Genomic DNA, 22,283 nt, shown 5'->3' with positions numbered 1-22,283 from the left:
CCGGGTCCACATGCAATTCATGCCAAACTATAGCGAGTGTGGTCCGTGTATATCTCCGGCGGACTTGACTAGAGCTCCAGAACTATCGGGCATGAACTTAACATCATTTATAACTAAAAAATGGCCTTTGATGTATGCTGTTTTGCCTTGGTCCCTGGCCTGTTTGAGGTGGGGCGGTCCCCCTACCCCTACCACCCTCCCCTTCACTCTTCCCAACCTGTGGACAGTGTCGAAAAGAATATCATCTCAATTTTGTTGACATAACGTACCCTTCCCTTCGTAAATGAATAAACTTTCCTTTTAGATTCACTGGACTCTTCATACCATCCTTCCATTTCCATTCCAATTAAAATCAAATTATTTCTTCTGGAGTAGTTCTCAGTTCTATCAAGTTTGGCCTCTAAAGCAGTGATAGTGTTTGCCTGAGACATCACTATCTTCTTAAGATCTCTATTTTCGGTTTGAATTTGTTCCAACTGATTATTTAATTTGGCATTGTTTTGGTCCACTGTAGTTTTCAGGGTCGTAAGCATTTCACTCATGGACGCTATTGTCTTATTCAACGCATCAAATTGGCCAGTCAGTGCTTTTATAGACTCACTCACGCTGTTGTCCGCCTCTGTGTCCGGCTGGCATCCCTTCCCCCTTGTGTTGGGGCCGGGTCCCGGGTTGGACTCGATGTCACCCGACAACAAAAGCTGCCATCTAGTATCAAATGTAAACATTGTAGAGTCCAAGCAACTCATCTCGCACGTGCACATGCTTGAAATTTCTTGACAATAATTAAAGTTGTCTGTGCTGGGTAAATGAGAGAAAATATGTTCGGGATTAACACTGTATATCAGTAGACAGTGACTCATCAGCATAATGACAGTTAACGTGACACTAACTGCGTACAGCCTGTAGGCGAGATCCATACCTGGAGTCCATGTTGTCTCCGACATGTACTTGCGAACATGTTCAATTTGTCTGTGACCCCTGGGCATCTTAAAACACCCAATTCTACACCTCCAACAGTCCACGTCGATCCCCATTCTTCATTAAACGTATTGTGCCCAATTGACAAAGAAAGAAAACATATTTTTATCTCCCGCGATGTCGTCGCCGTATCTACCTATTCAGGGGCAGGTAACCATTTGTGTATATATATTTTGTCATCACAGGCTCTTAAACATTTTGGAAGTCTCCGAGGCTGAGGTTGTGTGACACTTATTGATTAGAAGTTCAGATTGTGTATTCCTTTTTGTGGAGAAGTTAGATTGTGTTTCTCTTCTTGTGGCGAGATCGTGCGCCCCTTATTGTGACGAGGTTTAGATTCTGTGTTCGTCATTGTGGCGAAGTTCAGATTGTGTGTCTCTTATTGTGTCGAGGCTGAGTTTCTGTCACACTTATTGTGTCGAGGCTGAGTTTCTGTCACAATTATTGTGTCGAGGTTGAGTTTCTGTCACACTTATTGTGGCGAGGCTGAGTTTCTGTCACCCTTATTGTGACGTGGCTGCGATTGTGTGCCCCTTATTGTGACGTGGCTGACATTGTATGTCCTTTATGGCGACGTGGTTCAGATTGTGTGCCCCTTATTGTGGCGTAGTTCAGATTGTGTGTCCCTTATTTGGACGTTGTGCAGATGGTGTGTCCCTTATTGTGACTCGGTTCAGATTGCATGTCACTTATTGTGCGTAGTTCAGATTGTGTATCCCTTATTGTGACGTGGTTTGGATTGCATGTCCTTTATTGTGGCGTGGTTCAGATTGCATGCCCTTTATTGTGACGTAATTCAAATTGTGTGTCCTTTATTGTGACGTGGTTCAAATTGCATGTCCCTTATTGTGACGTAGGTCAGATTGTGTGTCCCTTACTGTGACGAGGTTGAATTTGTGTGTCCCCTATTTTGACGGGTTCGATCCAACTGTTGACACTTCTACTGAAAGCTATGAACACGCATTGCCAATAGCAAACAGACTAGTCAATTTGAAGATTTTCATATGCTTTATTTTTTATGTTATTGTGTGAGTTCAGTCAAAATATACCACAAAGAAGGGTGATAGTTATCTCAAGACACAGTAACAAAAATTTGACAGACACACATTAACACAAAATGTCCAGCAGAAATGTAATGCATCATATTAATATATGCATGTTCCCCATGTATCCTTCACTGTTACTGCTGCAACCATTGATCATCGGCTCCCTCCCGTGTATCTGGAACATAAGAAATATTCCCAAATCAACCTTGAACAGTTTATGACTATTGGGTAATTCAAACGTCAAATGCAAATTACTGATCGTTTCATACACGACAAATAAGGTAGACGTTTTTGCTTTGGGTCCCACCCGGGATTCGAAACCACACACACAGTGAAGCACCTAAACACCAAGACACTAAGTCAGCGATCTAACCCACTCAGCCAGTGCGGCTTCCACAATAATAGACGTCTGACAACTAGTAGTCTAGATCATGTACTTTCTGTACCAACCTGACAAGCGTAAATTGGCACAATTCCCGTGGTCGAACAACAATAAAATCCCAAACATTACATATGTTACAAAGGACCACGTTCTTAATACCATTGTGTAATCTCAGCTCCTGTGTAAACTACACTGATGCTTTGGGTGCGTACCGGCATTGTCTGTCGCGTCCTCGCTCAGATGTTTCCTGCCTGTTTGGTTTCGGACTCGCGATCTTCTTAAGTTTTTGTATCACATTGCCCATAATGTTGGTGGTTATATCTGTAACCACACCAAAGGCGTCAATCATCTCCTCCTTGAAGAGAGCAACTGCCCCGAAAATGGAGGTGACGATAATGGTAACAGCCATAACAATAGCAGTCAGACGCCATGAAAGGAGGTCTGTTATGGGAGCTGGTAGTAGATCAGTCATCTGTAATTATCGGAAAGGATACAATCATATATCAATGATCTGTAATGTCTACACATTAGGGCCGAAGCATCACCTACACGTATAAAACAGATGAATTTATAGTGTATTTATAGCTTGAAAACAGGTTTACAAACTGATCAAATGGTGTGGTAGCACAAGGGTGATTCTTAGACTTGTATACTTGCTACTTTAGTGTTCGGACATTATTTTGTTGTCACTCTGTATTACTGTCAGTTTTCAGCACCAACACATTGTTGTAAGCTGTGCTGCTAGGAGCAGCCTGCACTTTATTCATCATACAACGGGTGATTTATATATTTTGTAGATATACAAAAAGCTGTGAAACTCATCATCTTTGCAAGTATAACCGTGGATGTTACTCATTTAATGCTATTTGAAAGAGATCACTTACCTTTGATAATCTGAAGTACGGCTGATAGAATCATCAACACTCACTATCAGCGTCTCGCAGAACTAAAAGTCTATATGGTATGGTTGCATGGGTGGCACGTGACCAGTGGGTCATTAGCATTTGAATGACAAAGCCCAAAACCACTCCCTCACTCAGGAACAACTGTTTCCTGGCTGGCTGCCACAGTAATACACATCATGCCAAGTGTCATGACGTATTGTACTGTTAAGCATATATATATATTTAAATCTTTAATCCTCGCAAAGACACGAGGGCCTGTGCTCGTTGCGTGATGAAACACAACAACATCACTGTGATAAGCTAATATGCAATATCACTTGACATCAGCTTCCTCTTGACTGTACGCAAACGCGCAAATTGTAGAATCTGAGCAGTCTATTTAAAGTTCTTCAGTGCGATTTGCATATTATTTCACATAATCATAAATATATGCTGCTGCTACTACTGCAATAACAACTGGATGTCTTGGCAGTGAAAGTTAATCTTTCATGACATACCACAAAAACATTACTAGGTGTTTCTGCAGTGGTACAAATGGTTACAAGTGAATAGTCTATCAACAGGAAATACTGTTCTTAGCGATAACGCTTTCGGCTTCCGCGTCTGCCAACTGTCCCTTTGCTCTGAATAAATATAAATGCATTCATGATCATTGAGAGTACCTTGTATGAGTAATCTATGATATTGATAAACGTCTCCGACGACGCGAATTTTAGGAAGTAATACAAAATCGTTCAGCAATATCTCTCTTCAAACCTGTCATAAACCAACTGAATAATCATTCAGATTCATTGCACCTCGTCAAATTTGCATTAACTCAGCAAACTTGTATTTCCTTCTGGACACCCCGATGTGGTTCAGATTAAAAAAGGTCCTCACAGTTGCCTCTAACAGACAAAATTGTTTAGCTCTGGGACTCGGCTGAAATGTATTTGCGTGCCCCGATATCGTTGTGTCAGCGTGCCCCGATGTTGTTGCGCCGATGTCGTGGATCGTTGCTCATACCGTGTATCAAGAATAATGTTGACTCGGATGCCACTCATACCTGGTGGACTGGTAGAATATGTTTCCTGTGTCACGGCAGTCTGTAGATGGTCGTGCCTGGATCAGACAATCCAGTAACTAACACCGTGAATTGGCTTGGAAGCTCTGCCTCTTAGCCACGCAATTCTAACACCAATCTGTACAGGAATAGGTATAAAATCGCAGTGTGTTTACTCAGTAGGTGACAAGATATGATTATCTCTGAAGATCCACAGAAGCGGATCTAGAGATTGAAAGGATAAATCTTTCAACTATTACCATGGAGCCGTTACAAAACATATAGGTTGATAATTTATTTCAATATTTCAATACAAGTACATAATTGTGTACAAAGGACCATGTTACATCAGAAAATGAATAAAACTGTTACAACATTGCATATACATACATACACGCACGCACGCAGGCAGGCACGCAAGCACACACGCACACATACATACATACATACACACACACACACACACATACATACATACATACATACATACATACATACATACATACATACATACATACATACATACATACATACATACATACATACATACATACATACATACATTAAATACATGACTTTGTCATGGTGAAGTGACGTCATGAACAATGCTATGACGTCACGTTTCTTCTATGGCGTTGCGTTCTACATGCGGCGACGGCGGGTAGACAGCCTATGTTTAAAAGTAGATCTGGGTTTATTTTCCTCAATTTGACGACTTCGGAAATAAACAGAATATTATATTCGTGCCCATATCATACTATGTTTACGACGCTCGTGCCTAAATATCGGTATATGCCTCGCTCTCGCTCAGGAAATATCAACATTTAGGAACTCGTGTCGTAAAGATAGTATGACATAGGCATTCCTTTAATATCCTATATATATTTTGACGACATTGTTGATACCTGAGATAGGATAGAGACCCGCGGATCCATCTTACCTTTGTCCTGGGGGGGGTCATCACCTGATTCCTGTATAGACATGATCACGTATTCCTCTGTGGATGGACACTTAGTTGCCACTGAAGTTATACCGGACCCTACCAGACCCAAGTCAACCGTCGACTGAGACTTGCGTCTGTTGCCGTAAACACACTGTGTTGTGGAAGAGAGGAAGGAAGTTGTGTGGCGAAAATCACATTTCACAAAGTGACTGACAATTGTTATTTCCTGTATAGCAAATCATAATTAATATCTATAATATATTCTTTGTGTATGTGTGCGCGTGTGTGTATTATGTGTATGTATACTCGTGTGTGTCTACATATATGTGATTTCTGTGTTTGTGTGAGTGTGTGTGTTTCTATGTGTCTGTATTTGTGTATAACAGGGTGATTATATATGTGCATGAGTTTGTCTGTGTCTATGTATCTGCCTCAATGTACACGTGTGTGTAGATGTGTGTGTGTGTGAGTGTGTGTGTCTGCTCGCTCTGTGTACTACTTTCTGTATGCATATGTGGAGGGAAGTATGCTAGCATTTGTCGATGTGTGTGTGTATCAATGTGTGTGTGTGTGCGTGTATCAATGTGTGTGTGTGTGCTCGCTCTGTGTACTACTTTCTGTATGCATGTGTGGAGGGAAGTATGCTAGCATTTGTCGATGTGTGTGTGTGTGTGTGTGTGTGTGCGCGCGCGTGTATCAATGTGTGTGTGTGTGCTCGCTCTGTGTACTACTTTCTTTATGCATGTGTGGAGGGAAGTATGCTAGCATACGTCGATGTGTGTGTGTATCAATGTGTGTGTGTGGAGGGGGTGTGTGAATGATGGAAGCGTGGATGGATATGGATGGATGAATGCTTCAACAGTAGACTAATAATGCTGATAATGTTCAGCCCTACATTGGGGAAGAACAACAAATGTATCAACAGAGCAATAGCAACACGTATTTCCCAAACTATAAGTAACAACAATTTTCTAAGTAACAAAACTATTTCTCGTGCATATCACTGGTTTGTGTCTCCAGCATAATCAACGACCATTCCCATATACATTTACATAAGTTTAAGCCACAATTAGGGAACTTTAAATTTAAAAAAACCGCTCTCTCTTCGGTGAATATAACCCCAACAATATGCCCAATTTTGACTATGGTCAGAAAATAGATTCAATTTCATGGAAAGGGCAAAAAATCTGTGAATGGACCACTGAAAATCAGTGAAGACGCCAGGTGTTCGCGAAAATGTGTTTAGAAACTGTAAGCATTCGCAGCCCAGCTCCACACATCAGTATTGTCATGCAACGGCGGTCTGTAGAATAATTAGAAAATCATTAAAGCAGAAACTGCAGTTATTGAATATGTTTCACGACTACCGGGTAGAAGTTCAGAGATTCTGGGCAAGAAAATCAGATGTTTTTGCTTCTGAAACAACACTGGCACAAAATGAAGAAAGGTATTTTTGCTACAGAAACAAAATATTTGGAGATGAGACTGTTCACGACAGAAAATTACAATGAATGGTGGATAGTGTGTTCACACTGACTCGACTTTATCGCTGCAGTTAATGTTTGTATACATAACACTATTATTCCACTGTATATACCACAACACACTCACACGGATCTCAATAGACATGTGTCAGCCCAAAGAAGAGGGTGTCATTCCTAAGAAATATAATAATTATTGTTGGGTTCAATTTGGAAAAATATGTTCAATTTTTAATAGCAACCAACTTAACCATGAGTTTTGTGTTATTTGTGATCAGCCCACTTTAAGAACATAACTTCAAGTTTGTTTGACCTGTAAAAGAGATTTTTAAACGTCACGCGTGAAGACTGCGAATGTTTGCACATATGTAACATACATATTAAATTTTACCCCAACCCCAACCACACACACCTACGCGCGCACACACACAGGCACAAGCACACGGACACACACATATTGCTGTACGTATCCAGTATGTGCCTGTGCACAAGTATAAACACTAACACAGTATTCTCACTATCAGAGTCTACCACGCCCTGTGCATCCTTTCCCTGTTACGTTTACATTCACTTTCACGTATCTGCCGCAAACATCCCACAGGCGATACAGAGTGCAATGACGAATAGGTCACCGAAATTCAGTATTGTCACCATGCGTTCAAGACAACCTGGTTAGGCCTGCTCGTCAGTGTCCGGTAGTTTCCGTCGCTCGTGTCGACGTACGTCTCAGAGGGCGAGGGGTGTAAAACTACGGTGTGAAATGACAATAAAATATCAACGCCAGATATATTCAATCAGAGATTATATTGAAAAAATGGTTCCACTGGGCGAGGCAAAATGTATCCACCTATCGTTCGGTCCAGCCTCTTGGTTTAATGCTGGTGTGCCTAGCGTTGACTGTACTGTTGATGTTGGTGTTGCCACTTGTGATGTCAGGGTAGTCTGTCTCACAGTCCCTGAACCACATCATTTTCCCCTACAGCCTAGCCTTCCCTGTAGTGCTAAAGCCCTAAACGAAGCAAGTCTAGATTTCCCCTAGGGCTCCTTTTCAATTTAAATGGGCTTGTTTGTTACTATCAAAATTATATATATTCAGAGACTAAGCCTTAGTCTAGTGTCAGGGATGGTGGCCCAAGGTTAACGTCACCGACCTCCTGTATCGGGTATTTCAGTCTGTCTTTATCAGCGTGCAGTATTGGCAATGAACAAGTTCCTGTATATATTGGCAATGAACAAGTTCCTGTATAATCTTGCCGAGCTCTTTGTTGTAAATCACCAACACCCCCTTTAGACGCCACAGCGACGATGACAAGAGGCTACACCAACACCCTTAACCACAGCAATCTCAGCCTTGTTGAGGTGAACATTTAATGGTGTTGTCGAGGCATTATGAGGTGGAGTAGATGATGTCGGGGGTGTCGTCCTCACTGCTTCAGTAGTTGCAAGAAAGACAGTACTTTGTAACCTGAATGATTCATGTGGGGATCAAGCGGACCGAAATATGTCCTTTTCACATTGAAATTTTGTAAAAATACAGAAAGTCACAGATGTGCGTAGCGAATACATTTGTGTCATGTGGCAACAAAGATTAACCTAACAGTCGCTTTGAGGAGGTCTTTCCGACACCCACATGACAGTGTATGTCATATCAGATTAAGCTACATGGAGCAGCGTGTGTTGTCAACAATACACAGCCTGGCTACAACTTCGGGGAAGTAGACTATGTGACCACTTCTTGCATGAATCACTTACAACTACACGGCAAAGTTGACCTGACTAAAACTAGAAGTACCCATATCTATTATCAGAGTAGAAATTACACTCAGCATGTTTCATCTGTTGGAATGTCAACAAGCTGTGGCCACGAATAGTAATCTCAAGGTCACGCTACCGGCTGACGACGAGAGGTCAGCGAGTGCAAAGTTCTATGTTTGTGTGTAAGGGCTTTAGTGGTACATCAAGGTGATAACCGTGATCTAAAGATGAAGAACATCGATGTTATATCTTGGTTGTATATTTAAAGTCACTTAATTGTCTTCTTAAAGTCATTCTAAATTAGCTGGAAGAATAGCTAGGCGAATCTGATGAATCATACTGAAGGTAATCATACGAATATTAAGAAACTGGGCAGTTAGGATACAGTTATGATACAGTAATGATACAGTTATGATACATTTATGATACAGTTATGATACAGTAATGATACAGTAATGATACAGTGATGATAGTTATGATACAGTAATGATACAGTGATACAGTAATGATACAGTTATGATATGATACAGTTATGATACAGTTATGATACAGTAATGATAGTTATATACAGTAATGATACAGTGATACAGTAATGATACAGTTATGATACAGTAATGATACAGTTATGATACAGTAATGAAACAGTTATGATACAGTTATGATACAGTAATGATACAGTTATGATACAGTATTGAAGATATCTGGCTGGAGTGTGTCGGTCAACTGGCTGATATGGTCAGTGATGTGGTTGAGGGTGATCGCTTTGGTGTTCGGTGATGTTTGATGCTTTCACTTACAAGTCTTTTGGAGGCCGTATGGAGGATGGCTCGAGTACCGGGTGAGCTGATAGGTGATGCGGTCTTGAGGCCTTTGGGTATGATGTCTCGGTCTCTACACCCCATGAGCAATCATTATGTGAGGTGGTTGCTGGCTTGTACATGCTTCTTCCTAGTAGACTGAGGGGTGTCCTCCCAAAGGTTAGACGCGTTAAAACAACAAATGTTATGGTTGGTTGCACTGAGGTTCACTACACTGTTACCGTCGTTAAATTAATGGACTAGTCCAAATGTACTAATCCAAACACAAAGAGAAGGGATTATGGATAATGACAATGACGTTATTTGGCATAAAACAAAATAAGTCAATTTAACAAGATAATTTAAATGGTCAATCAAATCATTCAAGATTTAGGATTTCACATCTTTCACATCATTCACTATACAGGCAAGAATGTCAACCAAGTCTGAGCAAATGCCCAACTGCATTGAGGAATTCCATGTTTGTCATGTTTTCGATATCCAGAGGCATTCGACCAAGTTCTCCATATAACATAAAACTTGGAGTAGAGTTTCTTTAATTTGAGCTGCACCAAAACCGTGATTGCTCTTTTCAAGATTAATCTCTACTGCATGGTATCAAGGCGCATAACTAGGTCACGATTACTCATGGCTAACTTTAGCACTTCGCTATATTTCATGAAGAAGTACGAGTATATATCGAGTATATACTCGAACAGCAAATTCTTTTACCATTAAACTATAATGTCCTTCAATTAATGAACTGACATGAGACTAATATTTCCTCATTAATAAGCTTTATGCAGGCTTTAGCTACAGTCAGAGACTGGGGTACAAATCACTGAGGCTAATCATTAAACTACTACCAGCTGCTGCAGTAGGAGGAAATGAAGTAACCTATATGATAAAACTCCAGCCAGTCTTACCGGGACAATATGTCTAACTGTTGTGTTATGGGGCAGTGCTGTGTAGCGGGAATGTGAGATCAATCTTGTGTCGCCATCAAATCGATTTTGTTATTCGCCACACCTGCCGGAGCAGGTAAACATTAACGTGATGGTGTAATTTCTAAACGTGAGGGTGTACATGTGCTATGATCTTAATCGATTGCTCGTTTCTTTCAGGCAACGCCATATGTTGACTGATGTATATAATGCACAATCCAAAAAACAATTCATGGTAGTCTGTGTCCGTACGGTGTCGACCAATCTGAATGATACAATGTCATGTCACACACTAAGACCAGGATGTCAGCTGATTCCCTTTGTTATGTTTTGTAATTTTAATTTTAAACTCAACAGGTTTTTACTTAAGTCTGTTCATAGCGGTGTGTTTATCACTAAACTACTGTAGTGAATATTCCGAAATCTTGGAGCATACAAAGGCCGAGTTGCCAACCGGTTCCTTTTGTTATATAGGGTTTCCATGGTAACATGTTTGACGTTCATGTACTTCACAGAGATGTGTTTTCCACAGTCTTTCTCCAAAGCTACTGATTTTCTTCAGCACGAACACACAGCTAAAAACTGTAAATCGGTGCTTTGAATTCTTGACAGAGTTCAATTATTATCGTCTAACTCATACCCAAACACTAACACTTATCAGATAACTGTCAAATGTTATACTCCCTTAACTCTGTCAAATGTTAAACTCCTTTAACTCAGTCAAATGTTATACTTCTTTGACTGGCATTTTATAAGTTGGGAACTACAATATAGAATACTCCTTTATGGATAAAAAGTTCTTTTTTAACTCTGTCAAATGTTATACGTTTCTCTACAGATGTCTTGTAACTCTGTCAAATGTTATACTCCCTTAACTCAGTCAAATGTTATACTCCCTTAACTCAGTCAAATGTTATACTCCCTTAACTCAGTCAAATGTTATACTCCTTAACTCTGTCAAATGTTATACTCCCTTAACTCTGTCAAATGTTATACTCCCTTAACTCTGTCAAATGTTATACTCCCTTAACTCAGTCAAATGTTATACTCCCTTAACTCTGTCAAATGTTATACTCCTTAACTCAATCAAATGTTATACTCCCTTAACTCAGTCAAATGTTATACTCCCTTAACTCAGTCAAATGTTATACTCCCTTAACTCTGTCAAATGTTATATTCCCTTAACTCAGTCAAATGTTATACTCCCTTAACTCAATCACAAATTTCAAATGTCACCAAGTTTCAACATACTGGTTCATCGCGCAACACCAGACGAAGTTGGAGAAGTGGTTGAGGAAGACGCAACACAAGTGTCCCAGACACAACGCCTGAACGTTTATTTTATGTGTTCCGTTTTATAATAAACATCGATATCATGTGCCTAATTCCATTCACCGCGTGTATGGTCGTGCCGCTACATCATCAGTCAAGTGTACCGGTCAGTGGGTCAGTTTGCACACGATTCAGTTTCAGTCATCCGTGACCATAAAGGCTAACGTCACATTACCATCTTATCCTACCGGGTACCCATTCACTGCCGGATAAACATTAGGGACAAAGCCATTTGCCTTTTCTGACAACACATGTGCTGGTCATGTTTGACATGTATGCCGTTTACTTTTTCAAGGGGTCATGAGTGGTCCTATTAGTAGTCTTAGGCGTCGCAGCTGACTGAGTTAAGTCCATTCCCCGACATATTCATATATCGTGGGTTCCAAATGAAGATTATATTTGTCAGAACTATTCCGACGCTCGTGGGTCTCACCTAAGATATACATTCTTAGAAATGCATAGCCTCGGGCATTTCTGCCATATTACACAATCAAGCAATGCAGTTCTGCACTTCAGCGTCATATTATACTGTCAAGGTTTCACTTGATGAAAGATTTTATAAGACTCTAACTAACAAAAATAATTTATTGACATTCCAACATTTCATTACACACCATCAACCATTCGTTTTCAGGAATATACAGCATATGTACAGAGGCATTGGATGCTCGTTTAAGGAACGGTTTAAAGGTTTGTCCAGTTTCTGCAATGGACTGATAGGTAGGCGCTTTGAGCATCTAAGTAATGCTCATTACACCTTTCATTCTCGGGAATGCCTGAAATCATAATATATAGAGGCATTGGATGCTCGTTTGAAGAACGGTTTGAAAGATATATTTAGTTCCATTTATATACTGATATGTCAAAGCTATAGCCATCTAAATAACGCACATTCAACCTTTCATTCTCAGGAGAGTCAGAAGGCATATGTAAACCCGTTTCTAATCAGTCCATTAGAGGGTATTAAAGCTTATTTGGTTGACTTACATGTCAAAGCCATGGAGATCTAACTATAACAAATTCGACCTTTCATTCTCAGAAATGTCAGAAAGCATATATGTGAACATGAATCGGATCAGTCTGTTATCAATAACTTTGAAGGTTGGTTCCCTTGACTGATAGGACATGAAGCTCTACATAGGTGGTATAAGTGATCCCCATGAGTGATTCCCTAATGATGCCAGTGAAACGATGCGGTTCCAGTGCGTGTGTATGAGGTCAAGGAGGGCGCTGTCTGTGCCTGATACTGATGGTGTTCCTGCATGACATCGCCCACCTGATCCATGAAACAGTGGCACAGTCCTTCACATGTCCAGCACACCATGACGCAGTATCTTCCTGACAAGGGTATATTTCATTAGTCAGCCACGGTAACAGTTGGAATAAGCAGATCTGGAAGAAAAAAACAGATGTCGGTCACCATGGATATAGTTTAGCAGTTATCACCTTCGACGGAAGTGGAATGGTGAATTATCAAAACCATTTGAATAACAATGATTCCGAGAAACAATATCTAAATATATATATGTCATACTACAAGAAAAAGATAGCTGAGCGTAAAATGTTTTTTGCAACTACCCGTGGAACTGGAACTGTGTTCGTGGTGTTATGGTTCCAAGCGCCAACTTCCTGTATAGGATACTTCACAGGTTCACTGTCGACGTCCTTGCGGGGCAGTATTGCTTGCACCATCTTGTACAGCCTGTCTCCAAATAAGATCCCCAGTATCCCTAGAGCAGCGACCAACACTATCATGGAGCCTAGTGCTATCAGGACAACGTGTGAGGTGGGAAGGTGTCCTTCTGGCAAAGGTGCTGACGTAGACGTATCGACGACGCGGGACGGTGTCCCAGTAACCGATGTTGTGGTAGGTTTCGACGTTGGTAAGAAACCTGAAGTAAAAACATCAAACTCTAAAATGGTGTCTTACACCCTGGAACAAAATCCATGGCGTTGTTTACTAAACTACATACATATAATATAAATACTGTGAAGTAATATGAAGTACTTACACCATGGATATACAAATACTAACTAGGCCGAATGAAACCGGTTGTGAGTACCTCTGTGTACATGGTTAAATACATGTAAATGGTTACATCCGTGTGAAATTATCGAAGAAACCTTTCTTGTTCTCAGAGTTGACTGAGGAAGCTTTTAAGGCGGAGTCTGTGCCGTATGAAAAGTCTTCGGCAACACCTGCGCCCTAATAGAGAGAAAGCGAATGAGAGGATGTGAGTGTTTATCAGTTTTAAGGGGCTTTTCACTCGTCACGCCGAAGGCCGAGGTTCGATTCCCCACATGGGTACAATGTGTGAAGCCCATTTCTGGTGTGCCCCGCCGTGATATTGCTGGAATATTGCTAAAAGCGGCGTAAAACCTATCCACTCTCACTCATCAGTTCTGGAGACAACATGAAAGCTATATCCACGAGTTACACATTACAACACGGTTCTCAGTGTTGAATAACACCAGAATGTTGCAATAACAAATATTAATCTTGTATGACAAACGCCGCACCATGTGACTAGTCCGTCGATTGTACGAACAAGATTAACCTGGGCCAAACATAACTCATTGATAAAACCAACACGCGGAAGTATATGTCAGCTGATTGGTACACTTTACAGCTTAACCGTCTTAACCGGCTCAGTGTGACACGCTATAAGAATCAATAACCGACAAGGCAGTTGTAAATTCTTGAATGCTGGCTTGTGATTACGGTAAAGTTATCTGTATGAGTTATTGAGATGTTTTATAGTCATTCATGTGGCAAGAAAGTTAACAACGAACGTTTCTTAAATGTCCGAAAACCCATAATACGAGTGTAGGCCTGCTCCAATGTCCTACTTCTGTTAAGAGAAGCAGTTATGAGAATATCAATGACATGCAAGTAAACTGTAAAGCAAATTAAAGCTCACGTCTTACCTGGACAGTATGTCTGACACTTGACGAGCGTATCTTGTATTTCTGGGTGGTCACAGATCACATCACAGAAGTCACACATGTGAGAGTCCACGTCGAAAACTGGTTCTGGGCCACACATAGGGAGACAGTGTGACAGCATAATACTCATCAGCATCATAATCAGAATAATTTGAAACATCGTACACATCTTCATAGCCTTGATAATCTCAACAATACAAACAAGCATTCCTATAGAGTTGCACTACACATTGAGCGACACCGTGCGTCCAGGTCTGAGTGTGTGCTTCGACTGCTGGTGAATGAAGCTCGTCATAGGCAGTGTAACATGTATCCGGACTGAACCGGAAGCTAAGGTTAATCTCGTCACTCAAGGCTCGTCCCAAGACAATTAATGAAGGTAAAAGAGATGTCTGATTTTTTTATGACCACGAAGATTATATATTGACATGAATAGTGTATCTAAAAGAGGAATATGTGTACACAAGACTCGATACTGTCAGTTGCCGTCACTGCAGTGTTGGTTAACCTCTATTGACAAAAGAGATGGGAAATATGAACTATTCTTATCCCAATTTTCCCAGCCGCTGTAGAAAATTATGCCCTGACTTGAAAAAAATATTGGTGAACGAGTATTTGTTCATTCTTCATCTATTTTAAAAGAAATTCGTCATTGTTTAAAATACATACATTGTCCAAATTATTTTAAAGGCATGTTTCTGCATATACACACGAAACAAATAAAGGGGACACTTGAGCAGTTTACGGGTCCCCAGGGACCCGGAAGTAGAAATGTATTTTTATAGCTCGCGCTTATAAGGAGCACGCGCCGAAGGCGCATTTGCTGCCTTCGGTAGTAAGTGACGCGCGCAGCGCGTCATATATATAGAGAAGCACGCTTGATTTCAATCTTGTTTATTTTGACTCTGCTTTAGCGGCTGTAAGGAGAATGGTGTATGATTTGTATGAGCTGTGTAGAGATGAGAGAAAAGTTGATGGATTGGTTGGAAGCGTTTGGTTTGATTGGAAATTTGTGGGAAGTGTGTGAAGTGTGACAGTGGGAGTATAGGAAAGCGAAAAGGATTCGAGTCGGAGCGAGGGTTGGTGTGTGGCGTTGTTCAAATAAAATATGCAATCATAAAATTGTAGCAAGGCGTGATTCTTGGTCTTTTAAGTCTCATTTGTCCGTTAGTGAAATTATGAAATTGACATTTTATTGGGTTTATCAAGGACAGAGAATTTTGTGAGAGTGCAGTTGCTATCTGGGGTCTGAACCTCCACACTTTGGTTGATTGGTTTAATTATTGTAGAGATGTGTGTTTGTTTGTGATGGAAGAGGAGAAATGAGATGATAGGGTGGGCCAGGGATTGGAAGTTGAGATTGATGAGAGTAAGTTTGGGAAGCGTAGAGTTTCTGCCGAGGAAGGCGAATGGATGGTGTGGGTGTTTGGGGGTATCGAGAAAGAAAGTAACCTGGATGTTTTGGAAGTTGTGGGAGAAGCGTGATGCAGATAATTCTTTTGAGTGTGCTGAGAAAGTGGGTGCGACTGGGAACGATAATTCATTCTGATTGTTGGAAGGCGTATGCTAGGCTGAATGAGATGGGATACGAGCACGTGACAGTGAATCATAGTAAGGAATTGTGAATGCAGAGAATGGTGCGTGCACTAATAAAATTGAGAGTACGTGGAGAGCGGTGAAAGCGTCCCCGCCCAGTTATGAATCCACGAAAGGATTGTATGATAGTTATTTTGTGGGAGCACATTGGGAGGAAGAAATATTTTACGTTGTTCTGATGATCCTTTTCGTTACATTTCTTACTTTTATCCGCCGTGCATTTGACCCCCAAAACCCATCAATATTTTTAAAATAGTTGAAAACTGAAAAATAAAGAAAATGAAAGCGCAGATGATGTATTTAATTCAAGTGCGGATTTGTTCTTGTGAGGTGTAGTCAATTCAATTGAGGCGCAGATTTGTTTTGTAATATAAGGTAAGTGAAGCGTTTCGATATATTTGATATCACGCTGTGCTACATCATGTTAACTTTACCTGTTTTGTTTATTGTATCGATTAGTATCCAAGGGTAATTGAATGGACCAAAACAGCGATGTTGTTATTCGCTGAGCAAACAAAAATGGCGTCAGCGTTAGTGCCTCGCTTCGATGTAAATATGGCTTCTGCGCATGTCTGTAGCTAAACTCTCCGGGACCCGTAAAAGCGCAGCTCTACCCCAAATACATCAAGCATAATGCTTTCAATTTAAATGTATTACCTTCTAAAGCGATACATTTATTCAGTATTCTTACCTGTGAAAATTCGGGTTAGAATTGGTCTTCTGTAACCCATGCTTGTCGTAAGAGTCGACTAATGGGATCGGGTGGTCAGGCTCGCTGACCTGGTTGGTACATGTCATCGTTTCCCATTTGCGTAGATCGATGGTCATGATGTTGATCACTGGATTGTCTGGTCCAGACTTGATTATTTACAGACCGCCGCCATACAGCTGGAATATAGCTGAGAGCGGCGTAAAACAATAAACCAAACTAAAACCAAATCTTTCTTCATCTATATTTACATGTATTTGATGTTTTCTTAGCATAGCGACTCGATTTGCGTTATAAAATATTTTACTATTCATAGGTGATCCGAACTTTAAGAGTTCATGAAAATTACATAATTAGTGAAAAACATCTATTTCTTATATTATGTCACCTTTACGACGAGCATGGGATGCTGAAGACCAATTCTAACCCGGATTTCCACTGACGGGTCTGCAGTAAGGAGTGTGAACAGGATATAAGTACACATAAGAAATGTTTGTAAATAATTTACCCTCAAGATTTAACGTCTAAATCTTCCTGTAGAACAATATTAACATTGCTAAAATGTCCGCAATCTTAATAGACCTTGTCTGTCATACAGAACCTGAAACAATTACATCCAAGAAAGCCCGTGCAAGTCTAGAAAATGTGGCAAGTCTAGATTTCCACAATTTCTGAGAATTAAGAACGCCTCTGGGTTCCTTTTCATTAAATGTTATTATATATTTTTTGGTGAACAGGTTTGTTTTGATTTCCAGACGCATGCCAAACTTGATGCCAACCATGCTGAACAGACTTAGACGGGAGAGGTTACCATGGAGATTGTACGAACGATTCAATGTCTCTCTCCTCGGGCAAGGCCGTTTGGTTTGTTGGTTAGCAATACTCAACATGATTCCAGCGATATGACGGCGGTCTGTAAGTAATCGGATTTGGACCAGATAATCCAGTGATCAACAGCATATTCATCGGTCTACGAATTGGGATACCATGGCATGTGTCAACCAAGCCTAGCTACTCGATCCCGTTAGTCGCCTCGTACTAGCATGGGTTGTTGAAGACCAATTTTAACCCAGATCTTCAAGGGTATTTTCCTCGGGATGATTAACTTAAATTAAAGAAATTAAAATAACAAATTAAAGAAATATGTTTCTTTGCCTGGTCCTCCGTCACTACTGCATGGGAATGTTGGCTTATATGAATGTAGGGTATGTGACATGTACCAACACAATGAGAGGGCGTAATGAGAGCCGAAGTGCGTCTTAGTCAAAGGGAGATAAGTCAAATATGATCAGATTTGTATGTAGCTTAATAACTTTATACAGAGTCCATTTAGGAACTGTTGAGCTGTTTCCGTTGGTATCTGGTATATACGCAAGTGATAAAATATGAATTGATTCGATCAAACCCTTCATTCATTCCTTATGATGTATAGTTACTGAAGGTAAGTATATTTGTTTGTTTGTTCAGCATTATACATTCCCTTCTCATCCTGTTCCATTCCCGCTTGACAACGATACAAGAATCTGTATCGAAACGTCGCACTCACGAATTAAAAAGAAGGTGTTATTCATACAGTTTACATCCTGATACGAATAGCGACTCTTGCACCTCACTGGCTACGTTTGAACCCATTTCGTAATTTGTAAGCGGTACAATATTAGTTTTAATCGTTTCTTCTAATATTTGAGGATGTATATTTCTAACTAGATTTTTCTTATCACATAAATAGTTTAACAATCCAAAATTGCGTTTTCAGTTAAAACAAATCTTTGAGAAATATCATGCATTCATTGCAATGATGATTTTGTTGGGTTGGTTTCTTGAAGTAGCAATTTAACAGATTAAAGAATTGACGGAATGTGTCATTTCGAACATAATGTTCACAAACAGTACACACGTGCGTTCCTTCAACTGTTGTCAATCACGACTTTAAATGACCTGAACTTGATCTCTATGTGTGTACCATCAACATAATTTGATCTTTGTCAGTACCAACAGCATCATTTGACCTTTGTCAATACCATCAACATCATTTGATCTTTGTCAGTACCATCAACATAATTTGATCTTTGTCAGTACCATCAACATAATTTGATCTTTGTCAGTACCATCAACATCATTGGATCTCTGTCAATACCATCAACATCATTTGATCTTTGTCAGTACCATCAACATAATTTGATCTTTGTCAGTACCAACAACATCATTTGATCTTTGTCAATACCATCAACATCATTTGATCTTTGTCAGTACCATCACGTCATTTGATCTTTTTCAATACCATCAACATCATTTGATCTTTGTCAGTAGCATCAACATAATTTGATCTTTGTCAGTACCAACAACATCAGTTGATCTTTGTCAATACCATCAACATCATTTGATCTTTGTCATACCATCAACATCATTTGATCTTTGTCAGTACCATCAACATCATTGGATCTTTGTCAATACCATCAACATCATTTGATCTTTGTCAGTACCAACAACATCATTTGATCTTTGTCAATACCATCTACATCATGTTATCTTTGTCAGTAGCATCAACATCATTTGATCTTTGTCAGTACCAAGATCTTTGTCAGTACCATCAACATAATCTGACCTTTGTCGATACCATCATCACCATTTGATCTTTCTCAGTACCATCAACATCATTTGATCTTTGTCAGTAGCATCAACATCATTTGATCCTTGTCAATACCATCAACATAATTTGATCTTTGTCAGTACCAACAACATCATTTGATCTTTGTCAATACCATCAACATCATGTTATCTTTGTCAGTAGCATCAACATCATTTGATCCTTGTCAATACCATCAACATCATTTGATCTTTGTCAGTACCAACAACATCATTTGATCTTTGTCAATACCATCAACATCATGTTATCTTTGTCAGTAGCATCAACATCATTTGATCTTTGTCAGTACCAATATCATCATTTGATCCTTGTCAGTACCATCAACATCATTTGATCCTTGTCAGTACCATCAACATCATTTGACCTTTGTCAATACCATCAACATAATTTGATCTTTGTCAATACCATCAACATAATTTGATCTTTTGTCAGTACCAACAACATCATTTGATCTTTGTCAGTATTCCATACAGGGTGACAGTTAAGGCAGTACAATCTAACAAACTGATAATTATTAGTTTGATATTATTTATTATAGTTTGGAAAAAAGAATGCTCTGGATGACAATTACTATAACGTATGCATAATGAGTTATATGGAATTGAAGTTACTAACTTGTGCACGAATGTCATAGTATTTTACAGTTTGATGGCGTGTATGAAAAGCCGTACAGTATGAAATATTCAGTATCCCTTTTAGTAATTTAAAACTGTATCATTAAACCATTTCTGTTCGCGTTCAGTGCTTATTTGCGTGGCATGACTTATATTTGATACACCTATGATATGATGGTGGGATACATTGATTATTGAACGATAATACATCGTCTGTATACCTGGAGCTTGAGTTACACTCATAGGCTTAAAGAAACAGATCCTCATTGATGGGAACACAGTTGTTGGCAATAGGGATGTCTACGTCTTGTCTAAATATTTTCTGACTGATTTTGTACGGATCTTTATGGAACTTTGGAATTCAGTACAATAAGAAGAACGGGCATATCTCTGGATTTTAGAGTCAATCCAAAAGTAGATGAATGGTTTTGGCCGATCTCTTCCTATGTGAACATATATATTAAGCTATATATATCAATGTTGGATATGTCACTAATGCCAAGCTATTTGATCTAGCAGTTAATGTATGTTGTGTTAATGCGACCTTAAATATGAATAGACTTAGAAAGAGATTGAATTGCATCGAGATTCTGTAACGTCACAAACTTCCACCAAGGCAATTGTCCATAAATGTACTTAAAAGAATACTTTGATCCTATATGGCGTAGAATATATGGTACATTTAGGCAAGCTATCCCCAGGAGCCGTGCGCTTCAATGCTACAGGCCGAGATGGTCACGTTATTGACTATATAAAACACGTGAGACGAAGATTTGAAAGCGGAACACGAATATGGAAAGCTATATGAAACGACAGTAGCACAAATGAGACATGATAACATTTTAAGATGAAAATCATTTATATCGACAAAATATTTGTTTCCATACTATGATAATGGTGTAATATCAAGTATAAGAAATATATCTAACCAATGGAAGCCAATGTGTAACTACATATACAATAGTCGAACATTTGTCTGTACGTTTTCAGATGTATTCATCGGAAGTCGTGGTAGTGGAGGACATCTACAGTCTAGCTGCACAACAACACCCCGTGGACCTCGGGGATCACGCCTGAAAAAAGAATAAAGAATATCCTTCAGATCGAAATATCATTTGTGTTTTCATCTGATTCTATTCAGGGACTAATTATTTCAGTACCAGTTATAATTACCCTTTTCACTTTTCTAAACGTAAGGCTTACTTCTCACACCGTGTTTCTATCAACCGTCCCCGTGGCATACATACTTGCTGCTTTTCAAGTACAATAATCTTGCAAATTCATTTCACCTCATTTTAAAAATTAGATGTGCCGCGATTTAATTGTTTATGTGTATCGATATATTTTCTGTTAATTACTACGTTGAAAATAAGTATTTGCTTCTATGAGTTAACAGGAATGCACGTGACAAACATACATGATCATACATGTATTTGCTTTACACTTACGCTGTTCCTGGATCGGGTTGGGGACGTTGGGACCATTCCGGTTGAAGGTGGGGACTACAGCGTTCCTTACGCATAGGAGAAAGAACAGCATCCCCAAAAAGATGAATGTCATCAAGCTGGACCAGTACCATGTGTCAATGATGGAGCAGAGGATGCGGGTGTTGCAAACACAGACACAGCTGGGAGTATCCCCTGCAGCTAACGCCCTGATGGCACAACAACACTCACACGAATCTGTAAAATTGATCATGGGTTAATTAGTGTATTTGAGTTTCTGAGGATCGTATGTTAATCTTCAGCTGTAGGGGATCATGAAACATAAATATTAGAACAAAAATATTTGCTGGCTACAAACAGTCTACACAAAAATGTTTGTGCCTGTCCATAAACATATATTTTCTAGTATTACCATACTGTTCTGTTCTGATTTATCTTGATTTCCAAGTTTCACACTCTGTGATCAGCAAACAGTGAAACAGGTACGTACAGGTACAACCCCAAACTGGTGACGATCGAACATGTTCAGGGTATCGATTGATCCAAAACCAGGCTGTACGAAATCGACCTCAAACGGCGAGCATATTGCTATCAACGTTCACCAGACTTGTTGGAGTACGCATTACAAGTTCGGCGATTAGAAGTCGTCTACACAGCTCATCACCATGCCACGTTGTGCCGCCATTACAAATATATTACCAACAAGCATCATCGAAGTATG

The 22,283-nt window shown here is 39.7% G+C and overlaps 4 long non-coding RNA genes across 4 annotated transcripts in view; 2 read left to right on the top strand and 2 right to left on the bottom strand.

Annotated features, from left to right (window-relative positions):
• Nucleotides 1-13,848, top strand: part of LOC124259295 — an 81,428-nt gene extending 67,580 nt beyond the window's left edge. The window contains exons 2-3 of the long non-coding RNA XR_006893816.1: nucleotides 13,255-13,472; nucleotides 13,745-13,848. This is a non-coding gene — a long non-coding RNA (uncharacterized LOC124259295). The remainder of the gene's footprint in view (nucleotides 1-13,254; nucleotides 13,473-13,744) is intronic.
• Nucleotides 1,968-2,652, bottom strand: LOC124259296. The gene is made up of 2 exons (XR_006893817.1): nucleotides 2,619-2,652; nucleotides 1,968-2,199 (listed from the first exon to the last, which is right to left on the bottom strand). It is a non-coding gene; the product is annotated as an uncharacterized LOC124259296 (long non-coding RNA).
• Nucleotides 2,688-3,388, bottom strand: LOC124259293. Its single transcript, XR_006893814.1, has 2 exons — nucleotides 3,291-3,388; nucleotides 2,688-2,878 (listed from the first exon to the last, which is right to left on the bottom strand). It is a non-coding gene; the product is annotated as an uncharacterized LOC124259293 (long non-coding RNA).
• A 3,810-nt stretch (nucleotides 13,849-17,658) lies between the features above and the next one.
• LOC124259294 lies at nucleotides 17,659-21,226 on the top strand. The gene is made up of 2 exons (XR_006893815.1): nucleotides 17,659-17,771; nucleotides 21,108-21,226. It is a non-coding gene; the product is annotated as an uncharacterized LOC124259294 (long non-coding RNA).
• The last annotated feature ends 1,057 nt before the right edge of the window (nucleotides 21,227-22,283 follow it).

This window comes from Haliotis rubra, unplaced genomic scaffold, assembly GCF_003918875.1.
Source record: "Haliotis rubra isolate DU_JTF1 unplaced genomic scaffold, ASM391887v1 Scf716, whole genome shotgun sequence".
NCBI classification, from domain to species: domain Eukaryota; kingdom Metazoa; phylum Mollusca; class Gastropoda; order Lepetellida; family Haliotidae; genus Haliotis; species Haliotis rubra.
The sequence above is the reverse complement of the archived record's forward strand: the minus strand, read 5'-3'. Positions and strand labels throughout refer to the sequence as shown.